This window comes from Haematobia irritans, chromosome 1 (assembly GCF_050003625.1).
Source record: "Haematobia irritans isolate KBUSLIRL chromosome 1, ASM5000362v1, whole genome shotgun sequence".
In the NCBI taxonomy this organism is placed as follows: Eukaryota; Metazoa; Arthropoda; class Insecta; order Diptera; family Muscidae; genus Haematobia; species Haematobia irritans.
The window spans coordinates 124028650-124054841 of NC_134397.1; the positions used below are offsets into that span (position 1 = coordinate 124028650).

General features: G+C 30.6%; 1 protein-coding gene across 6 annotated transcripts in view; it reads left to right on the plus strand.

Annotated features, from left to right (window-relative positions):
* jvl (javelin-like) overlaps positions 1–26192 on the plus strand; it is a 380644-nt gene that overhangs the window by 225779 nt on the left and 128673 nt on the right. The gene's annotated exons all lie outside the window — the stretch shown is intronic.

Here is a 26192-nt window from a genome sequence, read left to right on the forward strand (position 1 = left end):
TGGCTCAGTGAACATGGTTCTAAGAAAAATACCATTGTCCTCGTCTAAAATGTTATTATATTGATAAAAAGAAATTTGTTTCCATTAAAAGACAATGGTCACGATCCAAAATGTTATGTTATTCGTCAAAAATGTTTTTCTTCTAGTTAAAAGAACATGGTCACAACCTAAAATGTTTTGATTTTTATGAAAAAACTTTTTTCGTCGTCGAAAAAAGGACGCCACTTGAGAAAAGAAAACACAAATTCAACTTTATTTATTTGTTTTTATTATTTTATAAACTAATTCATTGTTTATTTGTATTTATAATGTCGTGCAAGCAAACATCACATATTTTTACACACTGCAAATAAAAATAAATTATACCATATATCAAAATGCAGAACAAAAACCAGGTACATTCTTTTCAATTACACTTTCCTTTTTTGTATTCACATAAAACCACGTGCCATTTCTGAATAAATAAATTAACACAAAACACAATAATTCCGTATTCTCCGTCCATTCCAAGAAACAATCAACACACGACTGACGTGCAAATTGAAAATCGTGTGTACCTGCTCAATGTTTTTAAAAAATTCTTGTCGCTGCAAAAATATTAAAAAAATAAATGGTCACGAAAACAATGTACATGGTCTTTATGGCCATGTAATGGTTGTAGACATGTATAATGTAGACATGTAATCAATGGTGGAGGGTACATAAGATTCGGCCTGGCCGAACTTACGGCCATATATACTTGTTCAAAACTCAAAAGCCTAAATCAGTTAAAAAATGATTGATACAATCAAATTTTTTAATTAAAATAAAAGAACAAAGTCTATTAAGAAAGTGATTGAAAATTTTTAAATTTTTTAATTAAAGAATTAATTGATACAATTAACATTTTAATCAAACTCGAACGACTAAATCAGTTAACAAAATTATTGATTTTTTTTCAAATTTTAATAAAAAATTCTTTGATACAATCACATTAAGAAAGTGATTGAATATTTTTTCGTTTTTAATTAAAAACTTAATTGATACAATCATTTTTTTAATCAAAATAAGAACACAAAGTGAGTTAAGAAAATGTGTGAACATTTTTTTTTTGCTATTTTTATCCAAAAATTAATTTCTCCAATTAACAATTTAATTAAAAAATTTAATCATTGTCGAATGCAAAACTCAATTATTTTTTCAAAAGCTAATTAAAACCTGATTGAGTTTTCCAATCGACATCAATTAAATTTGGTATTGAATCAATTAAAAAATTAATTGAAACTTTGAGATCAAATCAATTAATTTTTAAAAATTTTTTTATGTCCAATTAAAACACGTGAGTGATATAGTATCATTTTCGTGAAGACATTTCAATTAGAAAAATAATTGGATCACTTGATTTCGTGATTAAATCAGAAAAAAATGTTTGTGTGTATGAAGTATTATGCAATCAAAATTTTATATTAAAGGCAAATTTCTTTAAAATAAAGAAATATTAATTAAAATAAAATAGATGATATAATTAATTAATTGATTTCATTAGAAAATTTCAATTAATTTTTTATTTGATTCAATTAAAAATTACATTGATGTTGATTGCAAAACTCAATTTTTTAATTAAAGACGTAACTATTTTCAATTACTTTCTCAACTGACTTAGTGTTTTTAGTTTCGTATAAAAATTGATTGTTTGAAATAAATTTTTAATTAAACATTAAAAAAAAAATCCATCACTTTTTTATTTATTTAGTCTTCCGAGTTTGATTAAACAGTTAATTATATCAATTAATTGTTTTTATTAAAAATTTCTATCATTGACTTAATTAAATAAATGTTTCTACTCTGAAAAAAATGCATACCCGGTTCCAAAAATGTTGTCTTACTTTAAAAAATTTTGGTATTGATTCCGAGCCATTGAAGCGGAGAATACAAGTAAGGATACTTTTAAGACACATTTCTCTTTTAGATTTGGCGTTTGTGTACTTGATTCTAGGAAGCAAAATTTAACTATTCGTTTTTCAGCTTGTTTTCTTCATATGCCATCAAAATCCTTTAAAAACGAGTTAACGACAATTTTACTTTCCCAATTCAGACTGGATTTCCAGTAGAATTTATGCAATATTTCAAGTAAAAAACTTCTTTAAAATAAATTGTTGAAAACATGTCCTATTTTTAAATGATTTTTTGCTTTGTAGTCAAGATGCAAAAGACAACAAATTTAAAGACAATTTCAATAATTTTAAAGATTTTTTTTTATGAATTATTAAAGTCAAGTTGACCTCAGCCAAAAAATTTCTTTCTTTCATGTTATTTATAATACCAATTTTTAAGTTGAATCACTTAATTATAAGGACAATACGACTTCATTGAAAAGTTTATCGACTTTTGGACAAGGAAAAAAAACTTTAAATTAGAGAAATGTATCTTCCATGCTAAGCAAAATTTGCATTCGTATTTGAAAGACATGAAATCTTTGACCTCACGACAATATTTTTTTCAGTGTATCTTGATTAAAAAGTTAATTGTATCAATTAATTTATTAATTGAACAAATTTTTAATTTCAATTAAATTTTTAATTGGAAATATTTTGGTGATATTTTTTCTATGTATTATGTCAATCTGTTTTTTAGTGTGTAATTGAAAAATTTGATGAAAATAAAATGTGAAATTGAAAATAAAAATAAAAATAAAATTGATTTTTTTTCCTTCATTCAAATGGTCATTCAAAGCATAACTTCTAAAGCAATTCAAACATATTTTTACGTCCTACAATAAGCTCACAACAAAATCATTCGTAATGATCAAAATTTTAACTACTTGCGGGCCACAAGATGGACATCAAAACTAATATTTGGAAGCTATTTTTAACTGGTACTTTTGTATTAAAATCTAAGGTAATTACTGGCCTAAATCCAGTAAGAAATTATTTTTTTCTTGTGCAATTAATCTCTTGGAAATTTGCATATTTCAATCATGTAACAACCACTGTTTCCAATATTTTTTTTTTTTGAGACTTCCTCTTTTTGTGATATGGACTTTTTTGTTACAGTTTATTCGTTTTTTTTTTCTTTTTTGGCTGCAAGTCATTGGCGTCTTGCAACCTGCCAATGTGACCGGCAAACAAAAAAAAAAATAAAAATGCAAAACTGCCTATCAATCTTAATTGTATGGCCTGTCAAAGGTTTATTTCCCCTTTTTTATTGTATTCACCTTCCATAATTCAATCTTTCTTTCCGCCGCTTTTATTTTATGTCATTCAATATTTCCACCTTTAACACTTTCCAAGTGTCAATACACGAGATTCGGCAAGGGGGGATAGACTGATTATTTCAATATATAATTACATTATAATTGAGAATCATACGTATGTACGTATTTGATTTGAAAAATGTTACAATTCATGGTTGAGGTTTTGTTGTTTAAGAAGATAGTGAAATTTCATACTGTTGTGTAATATTTGAAAAATAAAAAGATCTGTAATATAATTGAGGTTGTTAATTCTCAATTTCCTTGTTATGCTTTTATCCATATCAATTCAATTGTTTCAGGAATTGTTTAAATGTCCACAAAACATTTAACCACAATTATACATTTTTTTTCTATTTTGAAGGGTTTCGATATCAATACAATGGTGATTTTGAAAACCTTTACTTATTATTTAATAGATATTTATATTCTTAATAATAGAAACAAGTGTACTTATCACATATCTTTCATGATATTATGTTTTTTATATATTGGTTACAATTTGCTATTTTTAGTTTGAAGGTCAAACCGATAGAAATTTCCATTAGAAGAGGATCTATATTACAATTAGGGTATGAAGTTTTTAGAGTCTACTCAAAAATGATTGAATTTAAAGTCTCACAAAGATTATCCATCATTGCAGAATTTTTTTAGGCTGAAACATTGACAATAAAGTAGCTAAAATATTGACGGGGAAATAGTATTCTAATAATATTTACGGCCATTTTCATGTAGCTCCGTTAGGCTTTAACTGCCAGTTAACAGAAAGAAAAATGGAAAAATCTTTTCTCCGGTTATGTTTAACTGAAAAATTTTGAGCAGTTAAGTTTCTAACCGGCATATGGAATATATCCACCATTTTTAGGCTGAAACATTGGCAATAAAGTAGCCAAAATATTGACGGGGAAATAGTATTCTGATAATATGTAAATAAATAAAATTCATTCAAATTCAATTCAAATAAAATTCAGTCTGATAATATACAATCGTATTCATGCACTGTTAGAAAAATATGTTTTTCATATGTTCCGATATAAACAAAATGTGTTTCGGGCACAATTTTTAAACACAATATATTTAAGTGCAAACATATAATGTTCCTAAACTAACACTAAATGTTTGGGACACATATGTTAATATGTTAGAACATATTATGTTTGGCTCATGAATGTTTCATTAAAATAATATGTGTGAATGTAAACATATATACATTTACAAATTTCGAGTAAACATATATAATGTCCGTGAAAATAAAGTTAACTTTAAAATTTATGATAACATTGTCTTAACGTTAACAGAGCGTTAACAAAAACTATAGAGGGGGCAGTATACACCCATATACCAAATTTTAGGGCACGATGTGTAGAATCTAAATCCGAAATAATTTCATAAAGTTCATTGCCAGAATTCGAGATATTTTCAATTTTAGTGTCAATTGAGTTAAAGTTAAAAACAAATGTGACCACTGTGCAAAAACTATAGAGGGGGCAGTGGTCACATTTGCTTTTAACTTTAACTCAATCGACACTAAAATTGAAAATATCTCGATTTGGATTGAGATTCTACACATCGTGCCCTAAAATTTGGTATATGGGTGTATACTGCCCCCTCTATAGTTTTTGCACAGTGGTCACATTTGTTTTTAACTTTAACTCAATTGCAACTTAAAGTGAACATATCTCGAATTCTGGCAATGAACTTTATGAAATTATTTCGGATTTAGATTCTACACATCGTGCCCTAAAATTTGGTATATGGGTGTATACTGCCCCCTCTATAGTTTTTGCACAGTGGTCACATTTGTTTTTAACTTTAACTCAATTGACACTAAAATTGAAAATATCTCGAATTCTGGCAATAAAATTTGGTATATGGGTGTATACTGCCCCCTCTATAGTTTTTCACAAATGATCGTTTTTTTATTTTAACTATTTGTTCTTTTTAAAGTTAACTTTATTTTTTCTCTGTTGAGCACTTAGCAACGCTCTGTTAACGTTAAGACAATGTTATTATAAATTTTAAAGTTAACTTTATTTTCACGGACATACATATATATGTTGTAATATTTTATTTAGAGAGCAACAGAGAGAGTATAGAGAAAGAAATAGAGATGGAAACCGGGAGGGTTGACGAAAGAAATCAACATAACACATCGAGATAATCAAAAGGCCAAAAATTTGATATGCTTAAGTCTAAATATTATTTAATTTGAATATTAGAATGACTATACGCAGTAAAGAGAAAATTGTAAATGCATTTAAAATAGTGTTAAATGCTAGTAAAAAATTGTTCACTCCTAAATAAATTTATGTGTATGTTTATTATAAAATTATTTATTTATTTATGTTTGTGCTCGACTCCACGTTCTTCTTTCGTTAGAGTTTTTGAATTCCTTTCAAAATTTCAAACTTTTATATAAAACAGTTTTTTGTTACAAAATTGTTATTTATGCAATAAAAAATAATATTTTATCCAAAAGCTCAGTCCATTTCGTTTATTACAAGCACTGTTTCGGACTGTAAATCTTTAATAACCCACATTTCGAAGTTTCATTATAAAAATTTAATATAGTATAAATATAAATGTGTAAATTAAAAAAAAAAAAATTGGTTCGGTCGGAGCAGGGATTGAACCCACGACCCTTTGCATGCAAGTCAGACATGCGAACCACTGTTCCACGTGGCCAACAAATGTATGTTTCTTGTAAATAATGTTATGTTTGCATGGTCTCGTGGGCGCTGCAAACTATGCTATATAAATGTAACTTATAACGATAATTGTCTACTGGTGACTGTAACAGCCACGTAGCCCAGTGGTAGTGTGTTGGCTTACAAATTCCATGGTTCCCGGTTCGATTCTCCGTCAAGGCGAAAGGTAAATTTTAAAAAATTATAAAATTGAATAATTTCTTCAACATTATTTGTATCACAGAAAAAGGTGCCAAGAACTAAAAAATTTCGTGGAAGTGAAAATTATGTGAGAGAATGACCACAATATTGTTGGGGAGAAAATTCTTCCAAGCATATAATATTTTTGGGCTCAAAACGCTTCCAAACATATAATATGTTCACATAAAACAAACATATTAATGTTTCGGCAGTATCCAATAATATATGTGCTTCCTGCAAAATATGTTTGGAACATATGTTAGAGAAGCGATTTTTTTGAGGGTGTGGTCTTCAATTAGGAACTGCTACAGTAAATGTCTCAATTTGGACTGAGGAGTTACAGCCATCTGAGAAAAAGATTTTTTACATTTCTTCGCACACGCAGAACTGTCCTTGAACTGCTATTTTCTATAAAAACAAAATTTTGATAGATTATTTTTGGCTCGAGTGGCAACCATGATTATGAATCGATATGGACCAATTTTTGTGTGATTGGGGATCGGCTATATATAACTATGGACCGATACGGACCAATTCTGGCATGGTTATTTGCGGCCTTATATTAACACCACGTTGCAAATTTCAACCGGATCGGATGAATTTTGCTCCTCTAAGAGGTTCCGGAGATCAAATCTGGGGAACGGTTTATATGGGGGCTATATATAAGTATGGACCGATATGGACCAATTCTTGCGTGTTTCGTAGAGACCACATTCTAACACCATGTTCCAAATTTCAACCGGATCGGATGAATTTTGCTCCTCCAAGAGGCTCCGGAGGACAAATCTGGCGATCGATTTATATGGGGGCTATATATAATTATGGACCGATATGGACCAATTTTGGCATGGTTGTTAGAGACAATATACTAACACCACGTACCAAATTTCAATCGGATCGGATGACTATTGCTACTCTAAGAGGCTCCGGAAGTCAAATCTGGAAATCGGTTTATATGGGGGCTATATATAATTATGGGCCGATGTGGACCAATTTTGGCATGGTTGTTAGAGACAATATACTAACACCACGTACCAAATTTCAATCGGATCGGATGACTTTTGCTCCTCTAAGAGGCTCCGGAGGTCAAATCTGGGGATCGGCTTATAAGGGGGCTATATATAATTATGGACCGATATGGACCAATTTTTGCATGGTCATTAGAGAACATATACCAACACCACGTACCAAATTTCAGCCGGATCGGATGAAATTTTCTTCTCTTAGAGGCTCCGCAAGCCAAATCGGGGGATCGGACCAATTTTTGCATGGTTGTTAGAGACCATATACTAACACCCTGTACCAAATTTCAGCCGGATCGGATGAAATTTGCTTCTCTTAGAGCAATCGCAAGCAAATTTGGGGGTCCGTTTATATGGGGGCTATACGTAAAAGTGGACCGATATGGACCAATTTTTGCATGGTTGTTAGAGATCATATACTAACACCATGTACCAAATTTCAGCCGGATCGGATGAAATTTGCTTTTCTTAGAGTAATCGCAAGCCAAATTTGGGGGTCCGTTTATATGGGGGCTATACGTAAAAGTGGACCGATATGGCCCAATAACAACTACTTGTGCCAAGTTTCAAGTCGATAGCTTGTTTCGTTCGGAAGTTAGCTCAGATGGACTCAGAATTTCACCACGACCCAGAATATATATACTTTATGGGGTCTTAGAGCAATATTTCGATGTGTTACAAACGGAATGACAAAGTTAATATACCCCCATCCTATGGTGGAGGATATAAAAGTATTTTTTTGCGTGTAGAATATTGCGTGTCCAATATTTTTGCTGGGCAGTTAATTTTTTACTTGATTGCATTTTCAACTTTAGCCTACCTTTTAATTGGAAATATTTTAGAGGTTATCCTCCTACCACACTGAAAAAATATTGACCTAATATGGAAGATTATGCAACTTAAATTTTAGGACTCGAAATTTACGCAATGCTAGGGATAAAATTCTTGAAAACAATGACATTTTAATTAAAAGAAAGTTTATAATCCTTGCTTCAAAATTTTTTTCATTAAATTTAGGACACAAATCTTGAAATTTTTCGTCTCTCTGCTGAAGTTGTAGATCTTTGAAGTAAGGCAAATTTTCCTTAAAATTAAGAAAAAACATTTTTAATTTAAAGAAATCGTCTTTAACTCAATTGACATATTGAATTTTTAAATTTAAGATAAAAACGCTTCAAATATAGGCTAAGACTTATTTTAAGGATTTTCATATTTGGTTTAAAGTTTTTTTTAGCATTAAGAAAACTGTTTTTACTTTGAAGTACCTGGCATAATTTGGATTTTGAAATTGCAATTTGTTTGTACATAAATACCTTTATTATATTGATAAGAAAGAAAATAAAAACTCGATGAATGAGATCTTTGTTCAATTGTAATTTATTTGATCCTACACTCAAAAAAAAGTTTACTTGGATCCAAAGATTTTGACCTTCCTTTAATTATTTTGAATGAGTGAATGAGATCTGTGTCCAATTTTAATTTATTTGATCCTAGATTTAAAACCAGGTAGGTCCGTACAAAAATTCTTTATTTTAAAGAAGCTCGGAAGGCTCGGAATCAATAACAAAATCATTAAGGAAAGGTCTAAATCTTTGGATCCAAGTAAACTTTTTTTTGAGTGCACTTATCAACACTATAAATGTATTTTGAAAATGTGGACTTTAATTTTCTTGTGTCAGAAAAATTTTTAGTTAAAAATTTTAGTAAAAATTTGCAAGCCTATTTAAGAGCGTAGGTATTTTTTTTTTTTGCATTCCTCTCTAAAAAAACTCAAATCATTTGATAATTTTTCTTTCTAACAAACATGAAAATACTTTTACAAAAACTGAAATTCATTATCCCAGAAATTAAAATGCAACGACACACAGTACGAATGACACATCTTTTTTTGTTTTTGTTTTTAAATTCGAATAACCATGCAATTGGCAGACGTTGTCGTCAACCCAGAAATCCCCATCAGCTGGGTAAGTGTTATGAGTTTGAATTCAACTTCAAATTTTACACCTTTCTGACTTAATTATGCTCTTGTAAATTTATCAGAGATTTTTCTCTTCAGTTGTTTTGTGAATCAAATAAGGAAATTTCACACTATTAATTCAATATTTCTCTGCACCAGTCATGCGAAATTGTGGCCATTCATCTCGAATGTGAATCAATGCTGTGCGCGGCAGTATTTTTTCGCATATATTTTGCCACTTACTCTTTCCCGCGAAATATAACAAAAATCACACATTTTGATTTGACTCACACCAGTCATAACATTTGAAATCAAATATTTCTTTGTGTTTTTTTTGTGCAGTTCAAAAATCCAAACGGTGGAACTGAAATAAAAAACCATCACCATATAATGAATGTGATTTGTTTGATATCTAAATTTTTAAAATTTTGTGGTTTTAGGTTTTTTGTTTGGTGGATGTGAATATGATTTGTCGAATGGACCTACCGAAGGACAGACATATTTTTGTCTGAATTTTTTTTTGCAAACGAAAAAATAGAGGGGTATGTTTTATTGTTTCTGGTTGTTATATTTTATTTTATAAATACACAAAAAATAACAACAACAACGTCTTAATTAACACACATTTTTTTTTGTTAGCGGTAGATGGATTTTTTCGGCTATCACGAAAGAAACACTTGTGCGATTGTTTTTTTTTTTTTTTTTTGACTCAATGAATGGGCCATGCTTTTCAACAAGGGACAGACGAATGGATGCAATCTAGACTGTGTTTGTTTTCTTTTCAAAATATTTTGGAAATATTTTTCTGTAGTTTTTTGTGCCAAATATATGGGCAAAATTATCCATATCATCATTAGATAATGTTAGGTTAATAATTAGGGTAGCTTTATATGATGGGGGCTTGGTGTCCCTTGCGTGTTATGAAAAATTAAAAAAAATATATATATGATACTGGAAACTGAATAGGTCTTACAGATTTTAATGTCTCCATTGAGTTTCTTTTGATACAAATGAAGTCAATTCATTAGTTTCTATAGAAATCTTTCCAACTAATACGTTAAAACAGCTTTGAAAGTGGGTCAAATTTGTAATAAAATCACGTTCATGGGTTAGAATAAAATGACTATGGCAGAAGATGTCTCTAAGAAAAATTAGGTTCCGCTATAAAAACAATAAGACCACAATTGAACATATCGGTGTAGTAAAAAGATTTGGGTCGAATATGGGTCGTTTTTTCGATAACATTAGATACCCCCACATTGATTCTTTAAAGGCACTTTTGAAGCCAATTTTTCACCAGCAAAATTGTTCGCTATGGTCAGGAACCGATCATCTCACGGTTGCGCTCATGATTCGCATAATCTTTGAAGAAGTACGGTCCATTGATGCCAACAGCCCACAAACAGCACAAAACTATGACTTTCTGGATGCATTGGTAGATTTTTCAAAGTTTCTGGCTGATCTTCATTCCAAAATTGACAATTCTGCTTATTTATGTACCCATTGAGCCAAAAACTAATTTCGCCGCTGGACACAATTTTTCATCATTCGACGTAGTTCGTTTTTGAAAGGCTTCATACGCCAATCCTTCCGGAAAATTGTACCAATTGATGCGAACGTCGACGAGTCGTTGATTGGTGGTCATCATTAATACTGGCCGATGCAGCTGCAACTGCATAATTTGCAAGCGTTGTTTGTTTGTCATGGTTAAATTATAGACCAAACTGAAGATGTTTGACATTAAAACTAAACACGAAACGTGCGTTAGCCAGTGCTGCCAAAAATATAATAACTAAAAAAAATCACCCTTTATTAGGTGGATGCATATAACTTCTATTGAAAATTTTGTCGTTCATAATTAATAGTTCCCAGTCAATTGCACCTTCCTGGCCGTCAGCACTGGCTTGGCCGCCGTTTCCAGCTATAAAAACATTTTGGAAATCCATTAATAAAACTGAAAAGGAAAAAAATTTGATATAACATATGAGCGCGAAAAATCTTTCAAGGACAGAATTTCCATCTGCGAATCGTTGCTGAATCGCAACAAAATCGACCCATTTCTGAAGCAGTAGGTTAGGTTAGTTTTATTATTGGATTTCCAAACGGTTTCTTGTGCAATCTTGGGTAATCTCCAGACTCGTCACACAGAAAAAATATCATTAAAATTTTAATTGAATTTAAAAAACAAAAATCAATTACAAATTTTATTGAATTCGATGATTTTTTAATTAAAACAAAACAAAAAAATAACAAAACCCATTTTATAATTCGATAAACAAATACTTTAAATGACGTAGGTGATTGATACTATCAATTCTGTGATTGAAGACATTTCAAGTAAAAATTAACTGAATCAATTAATTTCGTGATTGGCGACAAACAATATTTTTGACTTTGTAATGTCCATGATTTTAACGGCATTTGGGATAATAGGCCTTCAAGTGTAAGCGCCATTTTTTATCACGAGCATATGCTTTATACCCGTTTTTACACACAAAGAAAATTTCTTTAACTTTTCTTTAATAATTAACTTTTCTTTAATAATTAATTTCACCGAAAATAAACATTTTCAATTTTTGCATTGGATCATTCACCATCAAGTTAAAATTTGCAATTAGAAAATATAATTTTATTCTGTATTTGCAGATTTAATTTTGATTTTAGCGGCAAAACTCGAACTTAATACCCACCGTAATGGAAAAATATTACATTTTTTTATAAGACTTTCTATTTTTGGAATAGTAAGCCGATGTACTTTATGAGCATTTGCATTTTTTTTTTTGTATGGCCATAACACCTTTTTTAAAAGTATCCAAACAACGTGAAATATGCAAGTTCAAAATCTCACATATTTATCAAAGGTAATGTGAATAAAAAAAATTATCCAATAGAAAATAATTAATCAAGCTTGAGATCGTTTTTTGTATGTATTGGTTTCTTTATTTTTCAATATTTCGCAATTACATTGAATTGCTTCATCAGGAGTCGATCTATAATAAAAGTGGTTTGAAATCGACTCCTGATGAAGCAATTCAATGTAATTGCGAAATATTGAAAAATAAAGAAACCAATACATACAAAAAACGATCTCAAGCTTGATTAATTATTTTCTATTGGAAAAAAGAAAGATCGAATAAAATCAAAATTTCTAAAAAAAAAAAAAATATTTTTTAAAAAACCAAACGAAAGTATGGCTTATAGATTTTGCACAATTTTGTTTTTGGTCTCATTCATATTATAATTAAGAAATATATTATAATAAATTTTATACAAAAAAGTTAACCGTTTAGGGGTTTTTGTTTTGTGATTTTATTTGTAATAATTATAAAATTTGTCATTGAAACAATGTCATTAATGTCAACATGTATGTGTAAAATTAATTGATGATAAGGCTTTCAGTATTGTTTAAAATAATAGTATTTATTTCGTAAAAACGTGTGCCACATTTGTTGCTTTCATATTCGTCTCCCTACTCGGATCCCTCTATAAGTGTTGCCGATATTATGCACATTATTATTGAACAATACCCATCAAACGTCAACAACGGTGAGATGACATTAAAAATATTCAATAATTCGTCGTATAAAATGCAGTCAGAAAGGCAGCCATGAATTTTGAAAAAATTTTCTATAGAAATAAAATTTTAACAAAATAAAATTTTGAAAAAATTTTCTATAGAAATAAAATTTTGACAAAACTTTCTATAGAAATAAAATTTTGACAAAATTTTCTATAGAAATAAAATTTTGACAAAATTTTCTATAGATATAAAATATTGACAAAATTTTCTATATAAATAAAATTTTGACAAAATTTTCTATAGAAATAAAATTTTGACTAAATTTTCTATAGAAATAAAATTTTCACAAAATTTTCTATAGGAATAAAATTTTGACACAATTTTGTATAGAAATAAAATTTTGACAAAATTTTCTATAGGAATAAAATATTGACAAAATTTTCTATAGAAATAATATTTTGACAAAATTTTCTATAGAAATAAATTTTTGACAAAATTTTCTATAGAAATAAAATTTTGACACAATTTTGTATAGAAATAAAATTTCGACAAAATTTTCTATAGAAATAAAATTTCGACAAAATTTTCTATAGAACTAAAATTTTGACAAAATTTTCTATAGAAATAATATTTTGACAAAATTTTCTATAGAAATAAAATTTTGACAAAATTTTCTATAGAAATAAAATTTTGACAAAATTTTCTATAGAAATAAACTTTTGACAAAATTTTCTATAGAAACAAAATTTTGACAAAATTTTCTATAGAAATAAAATTTTGACAAAATTTTCTATAGAAATAAAATTTTGACAAAATTGTCTATAGAAATAAAATTTTGACAAAATTTTCTATAGAAATAAAATTTTGACAAAATTTTCTATAGAAATAAAATGTTGACAAAATTTTCTATAGAAATAAAATATTGACAAAATTTTCTATAGAAATAAAATTTTGACAAAATTTTCTATAGAAATAAAATGTTGACAAAATTGTCTATAGTAATAAAATTTTGCAAAGTAGTTTTTGGTAATATTTTCTCCATATTTTGGTATATTTTTTCGGCTCGAGTGGGAACCGTGCTTCTAGACCCTTCCATATCCCTCGACTTATTTGGACAACGTTATATTTTCTACAAATTCTAAAATATACCCCGCCATAAAATAAAATTTTACTACTACCTTGAATTTAATATCTATTTTGGAACATGCAATGTCTTACGCTGTTATTTACAACTATTAATATTTTATTAAGAACCTATTTGTTTCATTCATTTGTATTTGTATTTTTATTGTTATTAAATCTCGCACAACAAGAACATAGAATTCTTATAATTACAGTACGAGGATAAACTCCGTAATGGTTGAAAGAAAATTTAATATCTTAAAGCTAACAATGGAATATTATTAAATAATTGGAAGAAATTATGAAAAAAGAAAAATGAATTAGATTAATAGTTTGCAATACAACAGCTTTTAGAAGTAGAAACACAAAAACCGTAACAACAGGGCGATTAGAAATTCGGTATTTACAGAAAAATTTATATATGTATTAATTTGACCAGGCAAAAAAATCGTTTTGCTACGAGCTTAAAGAAACACGTCCGCTCTCGTCGACTTATATTGTTTGTGCCTTCATGACGAGGCAAAGAAAAAAAGTTTGGAAAACGTTTCTCGAAAACGTAGAGTTTTTTGAATTCAAAAAAACTTTTTTTGTTATATTTTAGTTTTACTTTTGCAAAAAAAAACAACATATTTTTTGTTCCAAAATCACATTCCATTTCGTTTATATCATACACTGTTCTGTTCGGACTTTAAGTATTAAATAAGACACTTTTCGAATTTTCATGGTACACGCAAAAAAAAGTTTGGAAAACGTGTCTCGAAAAAGTTATTCTTTGGCTAGAGTTTTTTGAATTCCTTCGAAAATTTCAAACTTTTATCAACAACAAGTTTTTTTGTTACATTTTTTTTTTTAATTTTGGATAAAAACAAAATATTTTTTGTTCCAAAATCACAGTCCATTTCGTTTATATCAAACAGTGTTCTTTTCTGGCCTTAAGTCTTTAATAAGACACATTTTGAAGTTTCATAGTAAAAATGTAATATAGTAGTATGTAATGTCCAACATCTTTTCGGAATCTTCCTAAAATTTTTGGAATATATGTAAAACAAACAAACAAATATTTGGTGCTCAGTCGAAGCTGGGATCGAACCCACGATCCTTTGTATGCGAGACGGACATGCTAACCATGAATGTTTCTGTCAAATAAAGTTTTTTTTTTACTTCGGCTCGTGGGCGCCGAAAACTATGCTTTATAAATACAACTGCTTGACTGTTTGTTTTGATGGCTATAGCGATAACTGTCTGTTATTGACAATAACAGCTACGTAGCCCAGTGGATAGTGTGTTGGCTTACAAAATGTATGGTCCGCGTTTCGATTCTCTGTCCAGGCGAAAGGTAAAATTTAAATTTATGAAATCGAATAATTTCTTCTATATCGTTTGTATTACAGAAAAAGATGGTAAGGACTAAAAACCCTCGTGGAAGTGAGAAAGGTGTGAGGATAGATGCAAAAACATCCTTAAAGAAAAATTTTCTCTTCTGAGGAACGAAATTTCTTTTGAAGCTACCAAATTTTATTTAAAAGCAAATAAAAATAATTCGAGGCAATCGTTGCAGCGTTTGTCATAGATTCGTGTTTCTAATTTAATTTACATTAAAAGCGAATTTAGTTTATCTAAAATTTCGTTCTGGGGAAAGTATTTTTTCTTTGAGTGTAGTTTTTATATATAAATGGTAACTCGGTTTTGTTATTTGACTATCATCCCCTGAAAAAAAGCATGCCATGTTCCAAGGATTTTGTCTTTAAAGATTTTAGTATTGATACCGAGCCAATCGGAGAAGTCGTTTAGTGATTGGGCTTAAAATTGGGTATCCTAATATAAAAGAAAATTTCGTTTGACTATGGTCAACTTGGCTTTAATAATTTTGAAAAATTCTTTAAAATTAATGAAATCGTCTTTAATATTGTTGACTTTTTGTATCTTGACTACAAAGCAACATATCATAATTTCTGTTTGTAGTGGAAACTAAATTTGGGAATTTAAGTTGTCATCACCGGGAGATGGAATACGATCACCCCAAACATGTTTCAAGGGAAAAATTTTTGTCGTAAAAATGTTCTTTTCTCGGAAAAATTTTTGCGACAAACATGTAACACGTTTGCCGTCAAAAAATAACATTTTGCTCCTGAAACATGTTTGAGGTGATCATATTCCTTCTTTGGGTGATTAACACATTTTTAGTGAATTTTCATAGCACATGAAGGAAAAATGCTGAGCAACGAATATATTGAAATTTGTTTCTTAGAATCAAATATGCAAAATGCACATTTAAAAGAGAATTGTGTCTTACTTCAATACTCCGATACTTTGGCTCAGTATCAATATCAAGAAATCATTAGTGTAAAACAAAATCTTTGGAACCGGGAAAGCTTTTTATTCAGTGCATTTTGACGTAATTTTTGTTGTTATTTTTTAATGTTCACACATTGCTGTAAAATGTTATAATTATAAAGAGGAGAAGAAAAAAACCAAATTTGCATATAAAGCCAAACACATTTCTCTACCACTAACAACACATTATAAATCTTATCATCAGATATTGATGATGAAAATCAACACTTGACGACGATGTGGAGAAAAGATATCTACATAGCGAGAAATGCACACCCATTTGAATATTCATTCACACACACACACACACACAAGCTAACGAACTTAGATTTACACACAATTACACATGGTCGTTATGATGCACTTGAGTAAATGTGCAATTTCCGTTGTTTTCTGCGAAGCAAACACCAACAAAAACCAAACAGAGAGAGAGAGGCATGGTACTAATGCATAAACTCTTCTTTATTATCTCAATAAGGCATTTTTTTTATTCATGCACTCGTTGATTTGTGACAATAAAGGCATTGATTAACAGTTTATGGCAACAACGAAATCATTGAACCAACCAAACCAGCCCATTTGATCATTAAAAGACCAAAAGCAAACCCCTTAAGCAAATAGACCAAAAAATTCAAATGTTTTTTGTTATTAACAATGGAAAACAAACTCCATTCGGAGATATAAAAAAGCCCTAGTCAAGTGACTCCCCTTAAAATTCGATTGCGCTATCCCCATTGAAAATCACTTGACCGAATCACATGAAAACGACAGTTGAACACAAGTGTTTTGCAGTAGACTCAGTCATCGGTCAAGCCAAATGAAAATAGACGGAAATGTTTAGTGTTTTTTTTTTCTGTTACATTTTCATTTATTGCTCCAAATCAAAAATTAACTAAAACCGTTTCATTTCAAATAAACGGATGTTGAGAAACTTATCTCTTAACTCCATCTACCCAATCCCGATTTACTGCTACAGTTTTGTTTTTAATTGTTGGGGATTGGTTGATTGCTTTGTTCCTAGTTCCCAGTTTTGGTGCAATTAAGGCAGGGCGAACGATGTTATTGGAAAGGGAGAACCTAATTAATCCTCAGCATAAAATGAAACGAAAATTGATGTCTGCTCTAATTTCTAACTTTATTCAGTTTAAATTTTAATTGAGAAATTACATGAGTTTTTAGCAACAATGGTTGACATGCATGACAATTTTTCCTTGGTGGTGTACATAGGAATACAGAGGAAAAAAATTGACTATTTGTCAGATAAAGTCAAAGACAATTTTTTTATAATCTGCAAATTCGGCTAATCGATTTTTTCAATATTGAGTCGGCTAAAGCCAGCATTGCCACATTGAATAATTTTTTTTTTTACTTTCTGAGGAACGAAATTCTAGAAAAGGTTTTTTTTTTATTTTGGGACTAAAAATCTTTTTTAAAAGTAAATAAAACAACATTGGAAGAAATGGTTACAACGCTTGCCATATATTTGGATTTAGTTGCTCTTGATGAAAATATTTCATTACACTAAGAGAAAAAATTGCGTTCCACAATCGTGAACGAACGGTGACAAAATGGAACGGAAACGTTCACACGGCGTTCACAATTTCATGAACGGCATTTTTTCCTTTGGCCATGAAAAGTCTTAAAATAGTCGCTAGACGTTGTTACGACAACTCCGCCGGTGGTGCAATGTGCTAAGGCGACTGTTAAATGATATGGTGCAGACAACACAGGTTCTAGTCACGGCAGCGGATTTTTTTTTAATTTTATTTATAAATTCGTAATCATTACGTTGTCAGATCATGAAGGCTGGTTGTTGTTTTGACAACGCATGGTGTCATTTTTACGTTGTCAGATTGACCCTGTCCGTTCTCAATTTGACAACACGTGTGTGTTGATTCACTTTCATGAAAAATGCACCTTACATGCTCTAGAATTAAAATCAAGTGAATTTTTTCTATGGTTCAAATAGTTGCTACACCCTTAAAAAAAATCGCTTCTCTAACATATGTTCCAAACATATTTTGCAGGAAGCATATATATTATTGGATGCTGCCGAAACATTAATATGTTTGTTTTATGTGAACATATTGTGTGTTTGGAAGCATTTTGAGCCCAAAAATATTATATGCTTGGAAGAATTTTCCCCAAAGAAGATTGTGCTCATTCCCTCACATAATTTTCATTTCCACGAAATTTTTTAGTTCTTGGCACCTTTTTCTGTAATACAAATAATGTTGAAGAAATTATTCAATTTTATAATTTTTTTAAATTGTATCTTTCGAGAATCGAACCGAGCCGATGCAAACAAAACATTATTTAACAGAAACATACATTTGTTGGCCACGTGGAGCAGTAGTTAGCATATCTGCCTTGCATGCAAAGGGTCATGGGTTCAATCCCTGCCCCGACTAAACACCTTTTTTTTTAATTTACATTACACATTTATATTTATACTATATTAAATTTTTTAATAAAACTTCGAAATGTGGGTTATTAAAGATTTACAGTCAGAAACAGTGCTTGATATAAACGAAATAGACTGAGCTTTTGGATAAAATATCATTATTTTTTTATTGGAAAAATAACAATTTTGTAATAAAAAACTGTTTTTGGTATAAAAAAGTTTGAAATTTTGGAAGGAATTTAAAAACTCTAACAAAAGAAGAACGTGGAGTCGAGTATAAACATACATAAATAATTTACTGTAACTTAATGCCCGCTTTTATATTTGGCATATTATTGCTATTAAGTTGGCATTATTGCTCTAAAATGACCCTGTTTTGCCTTTTACTTTTCTTTAATAATTCATTTTAAAGAAAATAAACTTTTTCAATTGTTGTAGCTGCAAAACTGTAACTTAATGCCCGCTTTTATATTTGAAGGTGTCCGTCACGTCCTCTTGGACTACTTATTAATAAAGGGGAACTAAACTTTGTTTTTATACATTTTACTGTTTAATTTTTCACCGTTTCCTCCTTTTTTCATTGTACTGTCCCAACTCTAAAAAGAGTATAGTGCCCTTTCGTTATTTTTATGAAGATCCCTTTGTAATTTTTATATACATTTCAACCGTTTCTTTTTAATTTCCTTTGTCTGAATATTTTGACTTACTCCTCGTACGTTCCGATTTCTTTTAACAAACCGAGAAAAAAATTGTGCCCATAATGCCAAAATGATAAACAAAACACATGTCCACACATACATAAAATGCTGCTCTCAAGACGAAAACACATGCTGTTTTTTTTATGTCTATTCTCTTTACTCCGAATACTCATTCTAATATTCAAATTAAATAATATTTAGACTTAAGCATATCAAATTTTTGGCCTTATCATAAAACAGTTTTCCGAAACAACATACAAGCGGTTTCACAGAAGTTGCTCTCTTTTGATTCTGTGTTATGTTGATATCTTTCGGTTTTCATCTCTATTTCTTTCTCTATACTCTCTCTCTCTCTCTCTCTGTCGGTCTCTGAATAAAATATCACAACATATATATGTTTACTCGAAATTTGTAAATGTATATATATTTACATTCACACATATTATTTTTATATAACATTCATGCCCCAAACATAATATATTCTAACATACTAACATATGTGTCCCAAACATTTAGAGTTAGTTTAGGAACATTACATGTTTGCACTTAAATATATTGTGTTTAAAAATTGTGCCCGAAACACATTTTGTTTATATAGGAGCATATGAAAAACATATTTTTATAACAGTGTAATAAACAAAACACTTCATAACAAATGAGAATTTCGTTTGTCTAAATTTTCGTTCTGGAGGAAAGTATTTTTTCTTTAGTAAAAAAAAAATCAAACGAGGTAATGAAGTCAAATCGTCGACTTCCTCACACCGTGGGCTGATACACAGAATAAATAATGGCGAATGAAAATTTTGCTTAGAATAGGACGCATTTCTCTGATATAAAGTTTTTTTTTCTTTTTTCAAAAGTCGACAAACTCTTCAATGAAGTCGATTCGTCCAACTCCACAAATGATGCGAAAATTTAAAGTCAAATTTGTTCGAAGGTTAGGTTAGGTGGCAGCCCGACGTATCAGGCTCACTTAGACTATTCAGTCCATTATGATACTATGGTGGTGAACTTCCATTGTGATACCACAGTGGTGAACTTCTCTCTTATCACTGAGTGCTGCCCGATTCCATGTTAAGCTCAATGACAAGGGACCTCTTTTTTATAGCCGAATCCGAACGGCGTGCCACATTGCAGTGAAACCACTTAGAGATTCTTTGAAACACTCGGAAATGTCACCAGCATTACTGAGGTGGGATAATCCACCGCTGAAACACATTTTCACTCCAAGCAGCTGATAAGCAATATGTTTTGTATGGCAACACTCCTATCAAGCGGGTTACTTGATAATATATAGTATTTTAGGGGGTTTGATGACAAATCTTCTCCCAAGCAAATCAGTTCAACCAGTACGCTTCCCGAAGAAAAAAATTACAGATTCTACCTATGAAGACCAGCTCAGTTTCTGGATTTATGAGAACCAATTTTGTTCGAGTTTTAGAGAAATCGTGTATATGATGAAATAACGCCTTGATTTGAAGTCCTAGAAATAAATTCAGGAGTTATGTCTATATGGGGCCTATACCTCCCTCTTACTGTTCCTCAAATACCTCTAGAATTCCACTTTCAGACGAGTTGGTGAAAACTACGAATTCTAGAAGCCCAAGAAGTAAAATCGAGAGATCAGTCTATATAGGGGCTATACCAAAACATGGACCGATACAGACCATTTTCGACACACTTCTTTATGGTCCTAAGATACGTCTATATTTCTAGTTTACGGCAATTTGGATAAAAACTACGGATTCTAGAAGCCCAAGAAATAAGGTCGGGAGATCGGTCTATATGGGGGCTATACCAAAATATGGACCAATAGGCACCATTTGCGACACACCTATGTAGATTTTCACCATACCTGTAGATTTTCAATTTCAAGCAAATCGGCTAGAAAATATAGTCTAGACGGGGTTATACCAAAAAATGGACCGATACACACATATTTGGGGTCCCAAAATACCTCTAGATTTCCAATTTCAGGCAAATCGGGTAATAAATACAGTTTATAGAAGCCAAAGAATAAAAATCGGGAGATCGGTCTATATGGCGATTATACCAAAACCGATACGGACCATTTTCGACACACCTCTTTATGGTCCTAAAATACCTCTAGATTATCAATTTCAGGCAAATCGGATAGAAAATACAGTTTCTAGACGCCCAAGAACCAAAATCGGGAGATCGGTCTATATCGGGGCTACACCAAAACATGGACCGATACGGACCATTTTGGCACACCTCTTTAAGGTCTCCAAATACCTCTAAATTTCCAATTTCAGGCAAATCGGATAGTAAATACAGTTTCTAGAAGCCCAAGAAGCAAACTCGGGAAATCGGTCTATGTGGGGGCTATACCAAAACATGGACCGATACGGACCATTTTCGACACACCTCTTTATGGTCCTACAATACCTCTAGATTTTCAATTTCAGGCAAATCTGATAGAAAATACAGTTTCTAGACGCCCAAGAACCAAAATCGGGAGATCGGTCTATATGGGGGCTACACCAAAACATGGTCCGATGGGCACGATTTTCGGCACACCTCTTTATGGTCCACAAGTACCTCTAGATTTTCAATTTCAGGCTAATTGGACAAAAACTACGTTTTTTAAGCCCAAGACCGCAAATCGAGAAATCGGTTTATATGGGGACTATATCAAAACTTGGACCGATATAGCCCATCTTCGAACGTGACCTGCCTGCAACCAAAAAACGAATCTGTGCCAAATTTCATGACGATAGCGCAATTATTTAAGGCTAAAGCGTGATTACAACAGACAGACGGACATGCTTATGTCGTCTTAGAATTTCTCCCTGATCAAAAGAATATATATATATATATATATATATATATATATATATATATATATATATATATATATATATATATATATATATATATATATATATATATATATATATATATATATATATATTATATATATATATATATATATATATATATATATATATATATATATATATATATATATATATATATATATATATATATATATATATATATATATATATATATATATATATATATATATATATATATATATATATATATATATATATATATATATATATATATATATATATATATATATATATATATATATATATATATATATATATATATATATATATATATATATATATATATATATATATATATATATATATATATATATATATATATATATATATATATATATATATATACTTTATATAGTCGGAAGTCGATATTTCGATGTGTTACACACGGAATGACAAACTTATACCCCCATCACCATTCAATGGTGGTGGGTATAAAAATAGCGCTCTACTTTGTTGTATTTCACATCAACTACCCTTTAAATCACGAACCAATTGAGAAACAACGTTTCTCACGTTTGATATTAAAGACCACGCAACCTAGATTTTAGGAAAAGCAATTTACACAATATTAAGGACAAATTTCTTTAAAAGAATGACATTTTAATTAAAAGAATTGTTCTAATCTTTGTTTTAATTTTTTTTTTATAAAATTTGGAACACACGTTTTGGAAATATTTGCCCTTTCATTAAATTAAGTTAAAGTGAAGAAAAACATTTTTGATTTAAAGAAATCACGAACCACTCGAGAAACAACCGTAACCACGTTTGGTATTAAAGATAACGCCACCTATGTTACATTTTAGGACAAGCTATGTAAACAATATTAAGGCCATTTTTTTAAATAATAAAATTTTAATTAAAAGAAAGTTTCTAATCTTTGTTTTATTTTTTTTTTCTTGAATGTAGGCCACAATTTTTCGGAAAATTGCTGCCCTCAGTTAAATTCTTATGTCTAAGAACTAAGGCAAATTTTCCTTAAAGTAAAGAAAAACATTTTTGATGTAAAGAAATCGTTCTTAAATAAAGCGAATTATTGAATATTTAGATTTAAGATAAAAACTCTTCAAATATAGGCTAAGAATTGATGATTTTGTATCATTGATATGAAATTTTATTTTGGAATTAAGTAAATATTTTTTACTTTGAAGTATCTATTAATATCTTAATATACCTTAAGAGAATGAAAATTCCATGAATTAGATCTGTATCCTAATTTTAATTTTATTGATCCTAGATTTAAAGCTAGATAGGTCTCTAAAAAATATCTTTATTTTAAGGAAGCCGCACCTTTGGCCCGGAATCAATACCAAAATCTTTAAGGGAGGTCAAAATCTTTGAATCCATGAAATCTTTTTTTTTGAGTGTACTAAAATTAATTTTGTTTTCAAAATATTTTTCTCTAAAATTTCTTCTATGATTACCATTTTTTTGTGTGTACTTTTTGGCTACATTGTCTATTTGATCATCTGTCTCGTGAGTTTTTTTGTTTCCCACAGTAGGGTGCATCATTAAAATCGTTTTGAAATTTTAACACAACATTAACTTCAATTTACAAAAAGTTTTCTATTCATGTTATTGTAGTTCTTTGTGTGTATAGTTGCGTTTGGGCATTGTAAGCAAGCCAGCATTGTCGTTATTGCTATTGGCGTGGAAAATAATTCAATCAATCTTTTGATTTTTCCCGATTTGAAAAGCGAAACCAAAGGGCATTGTACTCTATGAGGGTCTCTTTGCATTTAGAGATTCACCCACTCATCATCATATACCCGCACGCAGAAGTTCATTCATTGGCCGGATATCAGGCGCATCGCAGTCTATCTCTATTCAAATTTTGTATAATTTTCCCATATCCACTTCAATATTTACTAAACAAGCCTTTCCAGCACATGGTGTATCTGCACTTCAATCGGTGAATCTTAATGCATTTTTGTTTTCTCTTCATCTTTTCAATTTTCCGTTTAAGTTTTCCTTCCTTTGAAAATAATCGTCATTTTGAAAAGTATTGAAAATTCATTTCATGCACACGCATTCCAGATAATGGGGCCGGATAGTGGGTGGATGAGTTTTAGATTTTGTTTTGCTGCTTTCTAATAAAAGATGAAGTTTTGCTTTTGTTTTTAATTGCCTCTTTCATTTTGGCTCTTTAAAAATTGCTTAAACGTCAAATGTGTATAATTGTACTTTTTGTCAATGAAGCCTCAAATGAATATCTTTATAAAAATGTAAAGAGGTATTTAGTCTTTAATATTAATTCCTCAGATGTGAACAAAATAAAGGTGAATAAATGTAGTTGGGTTATCAAAACAGAAAATTTTTGACATTACATTGCTTTAAATTCTTTAATTTGATACAAAACAAAAATATATATTGCAAATAAAATTATTTATATTTTTTATTTTATCTCCGTTACAGGTATGTCCAAAATAAATGCAAAAAATCAAATACAGGTAAACCTAAGTATCTTTAATAAAATTAATTAAGATTCATCTTATTTATTTTAGTTTAATTGAAATTAATTTAATTTGTAATTTGTAAGGCCTGCTGCATTAAAGTCATGTCAAATAAGAAGAATAACAGGTTGGCTGATAAGTCCCCGGTCTAACAAATGAAAACACACTTTTTTGTCAAAATTCGTTTGTAATATTCAACATAGTTCCCTTCAAGAGCGATACAACGATTATAACGACCTTCCAATTTTTTTATACCATTTTGGTAGTACTCCTTCGGTTTTGCCTCAAAATAGGCCTCAGTTTCGGCGATCACCTCTTCATTACAGCCAAATTTTTTTCCCTGCGAGCATCCTTTTGAGGTCTGAGAACAAGAAAAAGTCGCTGGGGGCCAGATCTGGAGAATACGGTGGGTGGGGAAGCAATTCGAAGCCCAATTCATGAATTTTTGCCATCGTTCTCAATGACTTGTGGCACGGTGCGTTGTCTTGGTGGAACAACACTTTTTTCTTCTTCATATGGGGCCGAAATCTTTGCCGCGTTTTCAACCTTCAAACGCTCCAATAACGCCATTTATAGTCACTGTTGATGGTTTTTCCCTTCTCAAGATAATCGATAAAAATTATTCCATGCGCATCCCAAAAAACAGAGGCCATTACTTTGCCAGCGGACTTTTGAGTCTTTCCACGCCTCGGAGACGGTTCACCGGTCGCTGTCCACTCAACCGACTGTCGATTGGACTCAGGAGTGTAGTAATGGAGCCATATTTCATCCATTGTCACATATCGACGGAAAAACTCGGGTGTATTACGAGTTAACAGCTACAAATACCGCTCAGAATCATCAACACGTTGTTGTTTTTGGTCAAATGTGAGCTCCCGCGGCACCCATTTTGCACAGAGCTTCCGCATATCGAAATATTGATGAATGATATGACCAACACATTCCTTTGCTATCTTTAAGGCCTCTGCTATCTCGATCAACTTCATTTTACGGTCATTCAAAATCATTTTGTGGATTTTTTTTTTATGTTTTCATCGGTAACCACCTCTTACGGGCGTCCACTGCGTTCACCGTCCTCCGTGCTCATTTCACCACGCTTGAATTTTGCATACCAATCAATTATTATTGATTTCCCTTGGGCAGAGTCCGGAAACTCATTATCGAGCCAAGTTTTTGCTTCCACCGTATTGTTTCCCTTCAGAAAACAGTATTTTATCAAAACACGAAATTCCGTTTTTTCCATTTTTTTCACAATAACAAAAGACGCTCTATCTCACAAACTAATTGACTTACAGACTTACAAATATTGACACGAATCATTTGAAGGTTGGTACTATATAAAAATAATATGCATTTAATACTAGCGACGCCATCTATGTGTCAGATCGGGGACTTATCAGCCAACCTGTTACAAACAGGCAAATAAACGATTACAGTACAGTATAAGTAAGAGAAAGAGGGATAAATGGGAAGAGATAACATCAGACATAAACAATAACCTTGGGGTTAGGATTCCAAATAGTTTTGCAAAATCTCGGCACGAAAAATCCGGTGGACAAGATGGACGAGAATAAAATACGAAACAACGTGCTTCGCACGAGAACATGAAAGACTAGATTGAGACAGAAGAGCTCGCAAATATCCCCGTCTTAACAACAGAGGAACTGCAAAATGCCGCCAAAAGCC